Here is a 10,645-nt window from a genome sequence, read left to right as displayed (position 1 = left end):
ACCAAACTATATCGCACGATCCGTTTTTACCTTGAAGTGTCTTCCCATTAGGTAGGATCGCCATTTCTTAAGTGCATGTAGTATTGCCAAAATTTCCTTCTCATAAATAGCTTTGTGTAAAGACTTTCCCTTGCTTAGACGAATTTCAAAAGCAATGGGTCTTTCATCTTGCATTAAAATAGCACCAATTCCATTTCCAAAAGCATCACATTCCACAATAAAGGTTTTTGTGAAGTCCGATGTAGCTAAGACCGGTGCTTGGCACATTGCATCTTTAAGATGTCAGAAGGCCTTTGTTGCTTCTAGAGTCCATGAAAATGCATCTTTCTTCAATAATGTTGTTAGAGGTGTGGCTATTCTCCCATAATTCTTAACAAACTTGCGATAATACCCTATCAACTCGAGAAATCCTCGTAGATGCTTTATGGATGTGGGGATTTTCCATTCCTTAATGGCTTTAATTTTGCTAGGGTCTACCTTAACTCCTTCATGAGATACAATATGACCCAGATATTCCACCTCTTGTACTCCAAAGAAACATTTGCATATAATTGTTTCTCCTCCAATATTTGTAGCACCCTGTCAACATGTTCAACATGGTCCTTCCAAGACTTGTTGTAGATTAGTATATCATCAAAAAATACTAACACAAATTTTCTAAGGAAGGGTTTGAAAATGGAATTCATCAAACCTTGAAATGTAGAAGGTGCATTGGTAAGGCCAAAAGGCATGACCAAAAATTCATAATGACCCTCATGAGTTCTAAATGTTGTTTTTGGAATGTCTTCAGTCTTCATTCTGATTTGATGATATCTTGAAGGAAGATCCAACTTGGTGAAGTGAAGCATACGTGAAAAAAGGTAGACCAAAAGCAGATATATTTCATTTAATTGAAAGCAGGTCTTTAAGCCTGTTTATATGGGTTTTTCCATTATAAAGGGAAAAAAGATCCCTCCCCACTGGACTGTATCTCCTAGGAAAATCAGAACCCCCGCTATCGAGCCACCATACCTGATAGAGGATAAGGAAGGAAAGATTGGTCATCTGGGCTTATACTTTATTATTCATCACCTTCTAAGCTAATCAGCCCGAGTCAAACCCTGAAGCCTTAGGTCAACAGGAGAATATCTATATATTCATATAATTGAAATGCGGGTATGGTTGAATGGTAAAATTTCTCTTTTCCAAGGAGAAGATGCGGGTTCGATCCCCGCTACCCGCCCTTCACATGGAATATGAAAAAGAATAGTTCATGTCAATTGTTTGGTGTTATTCTTCATACTTCTTCCCATTCCATCAATAATGGATATGTGCAGTTCCCCTGCATCCAACAGGAATTGAACCCTTGGGAGGTACCAAATAAGTGACTAATAGAATCAGGATTTTGAACATAGAGATTCCACTAACCTGTGAAAAGCGGTTCTAAACCTTCGGGATGCGGTAATACATCCAAAAAATTATCCCATCTGATGTGCACTCCCCTTGATTCAGGAATAGGGACATGAACTAAAATTGATCCATGCAATTCATCCAGTAATTCATCAATGACCGGAATGGGAAACTTATCTTTAATAGTGAGCTTGTTGAGCTCCCTATAATCTGGACACATGCGCCATGATCCATCCTTCTTGTGCACCAATACTACTGGAGCAAAGAAAGAACTTTGACTAGGTTGAATTATACCAGCCTCTAGCATTTCTACAACCATACGTTCAATTTCACTCTTTTGGGCATAGGGATATCTATACGGCCTGATGTTTGGAGGAACACTTCCTGGAATCAGATGAATAGCATGATCATGATCACGAATAGGTGGGAGACCTTTGGGAGTCTCAAATACCTTGGAATGATTGTCCAAGACTTTTTGGAGATCTGGAGAAATAGATGATTCCGATGTGGAAACATCTAGTGAACATAATTGTGCAATTACACCTCTTTGTTCCTTTTTTAGAAGCCTTGTCATACTGTTAGAGCTGATTATCCTTCCCGGTTTCCCTGAAATACCCCTTAATTCAACTTCCTTTCCTTCCACAGAAAATTTCATGAAAAGTTCTTGAAAATTAAAAGCTATTGTACCCAAGGATTGTAGCCGTTGGACTCCTAGTACAACATCAGCACCTCCCATTGGAATGGAAAGATTGGGCTAGTCAATACATATTCTCCGATGGATAGCTTGATATTATGGCACTTTCTAGAGCAATTTATCATTCCTCCATTTGCAACCATCACTTGACACTTTGGTGCTAGATATAGGAAGCAATTCAATTCTTTTGCTATCTTACAATGAAAAAAATTGTGGGTACTTCCTGAATCAATCAACACTATTACCTTTTTCTTCTTGATTTGTCATTCTATCTTGATGGTTTGAGGAGTGGTAATTCCAGCCAATGCATTACAAGATATGGTCGGATTCATTTCTTCTTTATCTAGGTTTTCTTCCTAGAGTATATCCTCTTCTTTTGACCTTTCTGGCTCCTTTTCTTCTTCATATTCACAATCTATGTAGAATAATTTCTTCTCAACACACTTATGACCTTTAGTGTATTTGCTATCACAACTGTAAGAAAGCCCTTTTGCCCTTTTTTCTTGCAATTGTTGTGGTGTCAACCTTATAGGTTGTGGAAGACTAGGGGCAACAATACTTCCATCTTTATAGTTGTGAGTGGTATGCTTCCTGGTTGCCATAATTTTGCTTTCCATTTTTCTTGCTAACCTGAATGCCTTCTCTAATGAATCAGGCTCCCAAAGGCGAACATCATGTTGGATATTATCCTTTAAATTCCCTATGAACACATCAATCTTATGCTCCTCTGGAATATTTTTTACCCTTATGTTCAATTTTTGGAACTCCTCAATGTGCTCCATTATTGAACCCTTTTGTTTGAGACTTATCAATTGGCTAAAAAAAGTGTTGCTTTTTGTATCCTCATAATGTGTTGTCAATTCTTCCGTAAAATTTGCCCAAGTGATAATTTGTTTACGAGAGAAAAGCCATTGATACCATACAAACTGATTTGGTTCCAAATATAAAGTTGCAATACGTACCTTTTGTGTGTTTTTCACATTATTGAGATCGAAAAATTGCTCCATCTGTAATATCCATGTTGCGGGATCCTTGCCATCAAACTTCCTCATATTGATTTTTGGAATATGGTGGGTCTTCGGTCCAACATTAGAGTCTATGAAATCATGATTAACCTTTCTTTTGTTCTCATCATGAGTTTCCTTTACTATCCTTTCACCATTAGTAAGCATTTCTTGTAAAAACTTTGTCAAATCTGTCTTCAAATCTTCCATGTCTGTCTTCAAATTAGCTTCCACTTCATTCATCTTAGCTTCTATGCCTTTCTTTAAACAATCCATCTTATCTTCTACATCTTTCTTTAACCCGTCCATCTTAGATTCTTTTGTGCAAGTGACACTTGTTGCACTTGGTCTCGTAATTTTGATATATCATGTTGCATTTATTCCTCTTCTTCATGATTCATTCTAGAGCTTTTAGGTTGCTTACTAGATGTTTTCATTTTCTTTCCTCAGGGCATCAAATTACCGATAATAATGCTTTACTATGCCCTTTGAATTCCTTCAAACTAATTTTTCAAACCAAGCTTATGCAAAAATTTAAAAAAACTACACGTCTTTTTCCACTTTGTAGGATCTTGATATTGAATCTATTGTATCTCTGTAATTTCGGATCATCCAGTTTTGAAATTGCAACCTGCAGTAGCCCACTATGTCCTCTTTCCAATTCCACCAGTCTTATCCAAATTGGATTCTCCAGGGAAGAGTTATGCCAAATCTCCCACAGTGACCTGATTATAGACTAGTTTAGTAGAGCAAACTTATACGACGTGCCACGAGTCACTGTTTCGACCTTTGGCTCTAAAAAATATATATAAGAAACTAAAATCTAGCCTCTTTCTGTAGCTTCTTACTAAATTTCAATCTGTTGCTCAGAGAGAAAGTTATGACGATTTTCCCCAGGTCACATGTTTGGAATGTAATTCAGGAGTTTGCAAAAAGACCAACTTCCTCAGATTATATCTCCGCAAATATAGTGCAAAAATATCTGAAATTTGGACCCGAGGTTCAATGCAATTTCATCTCAAATGGGTTTTTTTTGAGCTTCTGAAATGTCACATAAAAAAAGTTATAGCGAAAATGCCACGATGACCTATTTGGAGCAGCGAAACCCTAGAATCCAAAGCTCTGATACCAAATGTTATGAAACCAACTCCAAAAAGATAGAAAAGATAGATCAACGCCTTAGAATTCAGACTCTTCGAGGGGGCAACCTCCTTTACATTACATAAATGAACAATTCTTGGATTATTCAAATGATGAAACCTCCTTTCTATTTATAGGAGTCTAAGGAGTCACAATATAACCCAGCCGACCTAACAATAATAATATAAAGCCACAAAAATAACAATAGAGGGATTCTATGGGGCACAATAATAACAATATGGGCACAATAGGGGAAAAACAATATTAATAAGGGATACAACTACAGTAGTAATGGGGTAATCACTAGTATTATAGGGACCTAACAGTGGATTTTACGTTTAATACACCATGCCTCCGGCTATACCCCTGATTGAGGCATTCTTCCTTGCTTCAAGCTTTGTACTTCCAAACTTAAGTTCTGAAGTTGCGCGTGGAGTTGTTGAACTCCCAACCCTGGGTCTAGAATCGGGGTCGTGTATAACCTCATAGTTTTCTCTAGTGCCTCGGCCTGGGTTGAGATCTTGTGTTATGACAGAGCCGTCCTTAGATGGGTTGTTAACGATGCCACAAACCACACACAATAATGTCCATAAGTCAACATCATATTAGCTTCATGAATAGTACTCTTTAATCTTTGGTCCAGATCCTGTTATCACCCCAAGAAACTCACCTAGGTTGTATATGAGTGATGCTCAGGAACATTATAAATTCAACAAAATGTTGGATACAATGATGGATGAATGAAAGAAATGTTGTATATTCAAGCCAGATAACCACTCCTACTATGACTGGCCCCAAACATGGGTGAACACCCCCAAACTACAAGGCTTTTAACCACCAATTACTCACAGTTTTAGGAATAAGTGATGATGGAGAAGACTGACCACACCAGCAGATGCACAGGACCCTGTGATGGCCGGCTGCAACCAGTTAAAGGTCTGTAAATCTATTATTTAATACACAGACAGGATGACAGCTCTCTATGCATTAAAACAATAGAAACCTGCAAGCAATTTCAATGAAACAGCTAAATTCTAACATAGAGGTGGGATGACAGCCCCTCTACTGCTAAAAATCAACAGCACATCAACAACTGCAAAACAGGCACAGCCTGGAACAAGAAGAAGAAGTGGAAAATGAGCAATTGACAACAAAAGAAGCTTGTATTAGTTGGAAATGAAGACCAGAAGCTGCAGGTTACATAGTAGTTACAGTCTCCAGAAGTTAAAGCTTACAACACCCTCACTCTCATCTAACACTCATAAAAAAAAATTACATCGTTTTTCTAGGTATTTATAGAATCTGTTTACAAAAAAAAAAAATCTCAGCTAGCCTATGCGTGGAGGGGTCTTAATGGACCACCAACCACATTTACACATAGATATGGGCCTTTGATACATTCTGACTGTTTTGATTAACAAATTTGACATTTTTTGGTACTTCGGTGTGCTCCTTGAACAGGTGGAATGTTGACTGGATAAACTTCCATAATTGTTGTATGGTTGAACTGCTCGAAGATGTCCTTTCTCATCCTTGACTGTGTTGTTCCTTAACTGTGGTAGCTGATGATTAAATGCAGGTAGTTGGCTCATAACTTGCTTCTTCGCGCGCCCAAAATTGGCCAAAAACACAATAATATTCATCAAAAATGGACGAAGGGCCAAGGAGGAACACTGGCCGTTGGATGGCAAAAAGGACGGCCAAGATCTACTAGCGGGAGGCACTGGAAGCAAACAGGGGCAGGATTAAATATTAGCCGTGGATCCAGTTAAATCGGATGGTGGAGATGGATGCATGGAAGCTATCGGGGAACATATGTATGCAAAGAATGTGGACCATCGGATCATGGTTGGGCCAATCCGACAGTTGACGGGCGACAGAGGTGTGAAAGGGTTAGCGGGCGGGAACCGTACTGGATGGCAGTAAACGGTTTCATCGCACCGCTCTTCGGGTAAAGGTGGTATACGTACAAAGCAGCGCAATGCAATGAAATGAAAACACGTGGCTGGGAGAACGGCGGGGAAAACTACTTTCCCGGGGGCTATCGAACGAGTGGATTGATGAAGCGGGGGTCGCGATAACCATTGGATAGAATGCGGGATAATCGGACGGTGGCGGGCTACAGCACATTTTTGTTGATATGACAGGCGATGGGATAGGTGATGTGACAAATAAAACCACGAGCCCGGGCTATATTAAAACTAAGGGTCATGAACTTTATTATATGCACAGGTTAAAAGATTAAAACGATAAAGCCTGGGCTCACGCGAAAACAAAGGTTAATTCAAGGCTTAAAGGTTTTCGGGTTTATAGAATCAAAACAAATATGCCCGAGAGTTTAAAGGGGGAAAAATGGGTTTAAAAGGAAATAAAAAGAACTAAATAAAAAGGAGGAAACAGAGGTACGAGGTTATAAGGGAATGAGGCCAATGAGAAGGGGAAGGGTAAAATTGTACTGCCAAGTCCTTAGCAACCAAAACCAGCCTTTTCCAACCTGATTTTGACCCTCAAACACTGAATCTGTACCAGAGCTAACACTGGCTCCTTCTGGGGATGAGATCATCCCTGCGAGGCCTCAAGAACCTGCAAACCACTGCCTTTATCCTCTGAAAACACATTAATCAAAATTCCTAGTATTCCATTGGGCATGGAGTCTATTTTTCCTGCACAAAACTGACAAAAAAAATATATTTACATCCTTTAAGGGCACAGTCCTTAAGCAATATAAACTTTCAAAAACCGCCCATTTACTGGGCCATCGAAAATTGTCTCTCCTCCCATACTTTTCAATATGAAGGTATTGTTCCCTTGAACCTGTGAAATGATGAAAGGCCATGTCCAAAAAGCATCAAATTTCCCATGATTGCCTTTCTTCTCTTTCAGTGCATCCCATTTCAACACTAAGTCACCAATCTGAAAATTATTTATTTTTGCCTTCTTGTCAAAGGCTTCCTTGACTTTCCTCTGATGTACTGCAGCCTTTTCCACCAGCTGTTCTCTAATCTAATGCAACTCTGTTAAATCAGTGATTATTCTTACCATGTCTTCTTCTTCATCCTGCTCTTCTTGAAGGAATTTTACCACAAGGAGAGTTAGTTGGATTGGAAATACAACCTCAGTGCCACATACCAGCTTGAATGGAGAATTCCCAGTGGATTTCTTGATGGTGACTCTGTCAGCCCATAGTGCATACTTGAGCTTTGAATCCCAATTCTTTTTAGTGTCCTCTAATAGCTTTTTAATTATCCTGATCAGACTTTTATTAGAGGACTCTGCTAGACCACTTCCTTGAGGATAATATGAGTTGGAATGAACAAGCTTAATCCCCATTGAGTCACACATTTCCACTAGCTCTTTGGCCCTGAAGGCTGTTGCATTATATGTTACTAGTTTATGTGGACAACCAAATCTGCTGAAGATATTCTCTGTCAAAAACTTTATGACCACATTATGATCAACCTTCCTTGTAGGGACTGCTTCAATCCACTTTGTGAAATAATAAGTGGCTACTAATATCCACCTGTGCTGGCCACTAGAATGTGGATTGATTTCTCCAATGAAATCCAAACCCCACTGCTGAAAAGGTCCTTTGGAAATTATTGGTTTTAGGGGCAAGGATTTCAGTTGCTGCTTTCCTTCAAATCTTTGGCACCTGTCACAAGATTTAACAAAAACAAATACATCAGAAAATAAAGTGGGCCAATAGTACCCAGCTCTGAGAATTTTGTGGGTTGTAGTCTTCTAATAATGGTGCCCTCCACACATGTTTTTATGAAACTATTTCATGATTTCTTTTGACTGTTCTTTGTCCAGACACCTTAGAAATATTCCAGATGGATCCCTCCAATAGAGAAGATTTTCCATAATGCAATACTTTGCTGCTCTAAGCTTTAAAGTTATAGCTTGGCTCTGAGTAAACTTGAAGGATCTCTAGCTTCAGTAAGAAATTAATTATTGCAACATACCAATTACATGAAGCTAGACTCTCGGCCACTGACTGTTCTTTCACTATTTCAGTTGTTTCCTCTTTTTCTGCCTGACCATTTTCTGCAATTGTGCACAGGAAGTCAACATCTAAAGACTTGCAATTTTATTCAGCCAATAACTTGGCAAGCCCCTGACCTCTGACCAATTTGGTGGGCTTCATTTCTATATTAAATTCTATCATTTTAGCAATCCATTTTGCCCGCCTTCCATCAGCATCAGGTTGTGTTAAGACATCTTTTATTGCAGCAGAGGGAACATATGCAATTATTTTTTATTACAAGATATAAACTCTGAAAGCATTTAATGATTTAATAAGAGCATATGCCTGCTTTTCTATAATATCATACCTTAGTTCAGCATCCCTCAAATTCTTGCTGAAAAATGCCATTGGATGCTCTGAACCTTCTTCATCTTGCTGCAATAAAACAACTGCAATGGTGTCTTCAGAAGCAAATGAAAACACATGGAACTCCTTACTGTAGTCAGGACTTATTAATGCGGGAGCTTCCATTATAGCCTTCTTGATGGAATCAAATGATTTTCTTGCTGTTTCGGTCCATCTTACCTCTGCTCCTTTCTTCAACATGGAGGTGACATGCTTTACCAGCTCAGCAAAATTCGGAATAAACCTCCTTACAAAATTTATTTTGCCCAGAAAGGATTGGATATCCTTCTTTGATCTGGGGACGGTCAAAGCCTGAATTGCTTTGACTCTTTCTGGGTCAATCTGAACACCTGCAGCAGAAACAATATGCCCTAACAGCTTGCCCTCATTTAAAGAAAACTGTGATTTTTTGGGATTGACTGATATTCCAAACCTCCTGCACTTCAAAAACACTTTTTTCAAATGCTACAAATGATTTTCATGGCTGTTGGAGTAAAATTTTTCCTTCTCTCCCACAAATGCTATGTCCATAGCTCTTTGAAAGGTAGCTCCAACATTCATCAATCCAAATGGAATTTTGGCATACATAAAAGTGCCCCAAGGAGTGGTAAATGCAGTTTTTTCTTGATCATCTGGGTGCACAGCAATCTGATTGAAGCCTGAAAATCCATCCAAAAATGACATCACTTTAGCTCCTGAGACCCTTTGTAGCAAATGCTCCATCTTCGGCAGAGGATAGTTATCTTTCTTTGAGCACTTGTTCAAATTCCAGAAATCAACACATAGTCTGATTTCTCCACTCTTCTTCCTCACAACCACCAAATTGGCTACCCATTTGGAATATCTTAGAGGTACTATGATCTTAGCAGCCAACAATTTTTTAATTTCTTTTTCAATCAATGGAAGAAGCATAGGATTTATTGGTCTCAGCTTTTGTTTGAAAGGAACAGTGTCTTTCTCCAGAGGGATTTTATGCTGAATTATATTCTTGTCATATGTTTTCAGGTCACTATACTCCCAGGCAAACACATCAGCGAACTTCTTTATTAGATTGCAGTATTCAGCGCTCTGATCAACAGACAAATGACTGGATAAATTCACATATTTAGGCTGACCTGGACTTCCTATATCATGCTTACAAACTGTAGATTGGTCTTCTTTTTGGGCAACCTTGTAAGGCACATCATTTTGGTCAAACAGTCTCTCAAGAGGGATTAGGCCCCTAGGAATATGGTTACTATGAAGCTGGACTATGTTGCTTTTACCAATCTTATTTTTAAGCTAGGATTGGGGTTTTTCTAAGTTCTGAAGTTGTGCGTGGAGTTGCTGAACTCCCAACCCTGGGTCCAAAATAGGGGTCGTGTATAACCTCATAGTTGTCTCTAGTGCCTTGGCCTGGGTTGAGATCTTGTGTTGTGACAGAGCCATCCTTAGATGGGGTGTTAATAATGCCACAAACTACGTTCAATGATGTCCGTTAGTCATCATCATATTAGCTTCGTGAATAGTACTCTTTAATCTTTTGTCCAGATCCCACAGGGTTTCACCAGGCAGCATTGCTATTTCTTTGAACCCAATGATCGATTGGTTCTCAGACTTTGGTCGGCCAAACTCCTTATTAAGCGCATCCTGTATAGCTGCTAGTCCTTCATTTGGATGGTCGGTTGAGTGTTTTATGTACCATGTCAGTGCACGGTCCTGGAGTGCACTGACCAGCATAGCCTTTTTGATGTTTTCATCCGTTATACCTTGCGCATCCCATACAGAGTTTATCACAAACCAGAACTGGCTTGGATCTTCATTCCCTATACCTTGAAAGGTCGGTAACTTGACTGCAGCTACCATCCCTGTTCTAGGAGGTGGTGGAAGAGGTGGTGAGGGTTGAGGTGGTGTGGGCGGACGTGACATGGGTGATGGGGGTGATGGCATAGATGGAGGTGGTATCAGCGGAAGGTGTTCTGTAATCAACCGGACTGCACTTTTGGGCGAGAACCTAGCGAGATCTTCCTCGCTTTCCTGCGAGATAGAAATCAGAGGACTATTCCC

The 10,645-nt window shown here is 39.4% G+C and overlaps 1 non-coding gene across 1 annotated transcript; it reads left to right on the top strand.

The window, feature by feature from the left end:
* The first annotated feature begins 1,151 nt into the window (after positions 1-1,151).
* TRNAG-UCC (transfer RNA glycine (anticodon UCC)) lies at positions 1,152-1,222 on the top strand. Its single transcript has one exon. It is a non-coding gene; the product is annotated as a tRNA-Gly (tRNA).
* The last annotated feature ends 9,423 nt before the right edge of the window (positions 1,223-10,645 follow it).

The sequence above is a fragment of the Pinus tabuliformis genome, chromosome 1_2 (assembly GCF_031772625.1).
Source record: "Pinus tabuliformis cultivar Carrire ecotype Pingquan chromosome 1_2, CPIR1, whole genome shotgun sequence".
Taxonomy (NCBI): domain Eukaryota; kingdom Viridiplantae; phylum Streptophyta; class Pinopsida; order Pinales; family Pinaceae; genus Pinus; species Pinus tabuliformis.
The sequence above is the reverse complement of the archived record's forward strand: the minus strand, read 5'-3'. Positions and strand labels throughout refer to the sequence as shown.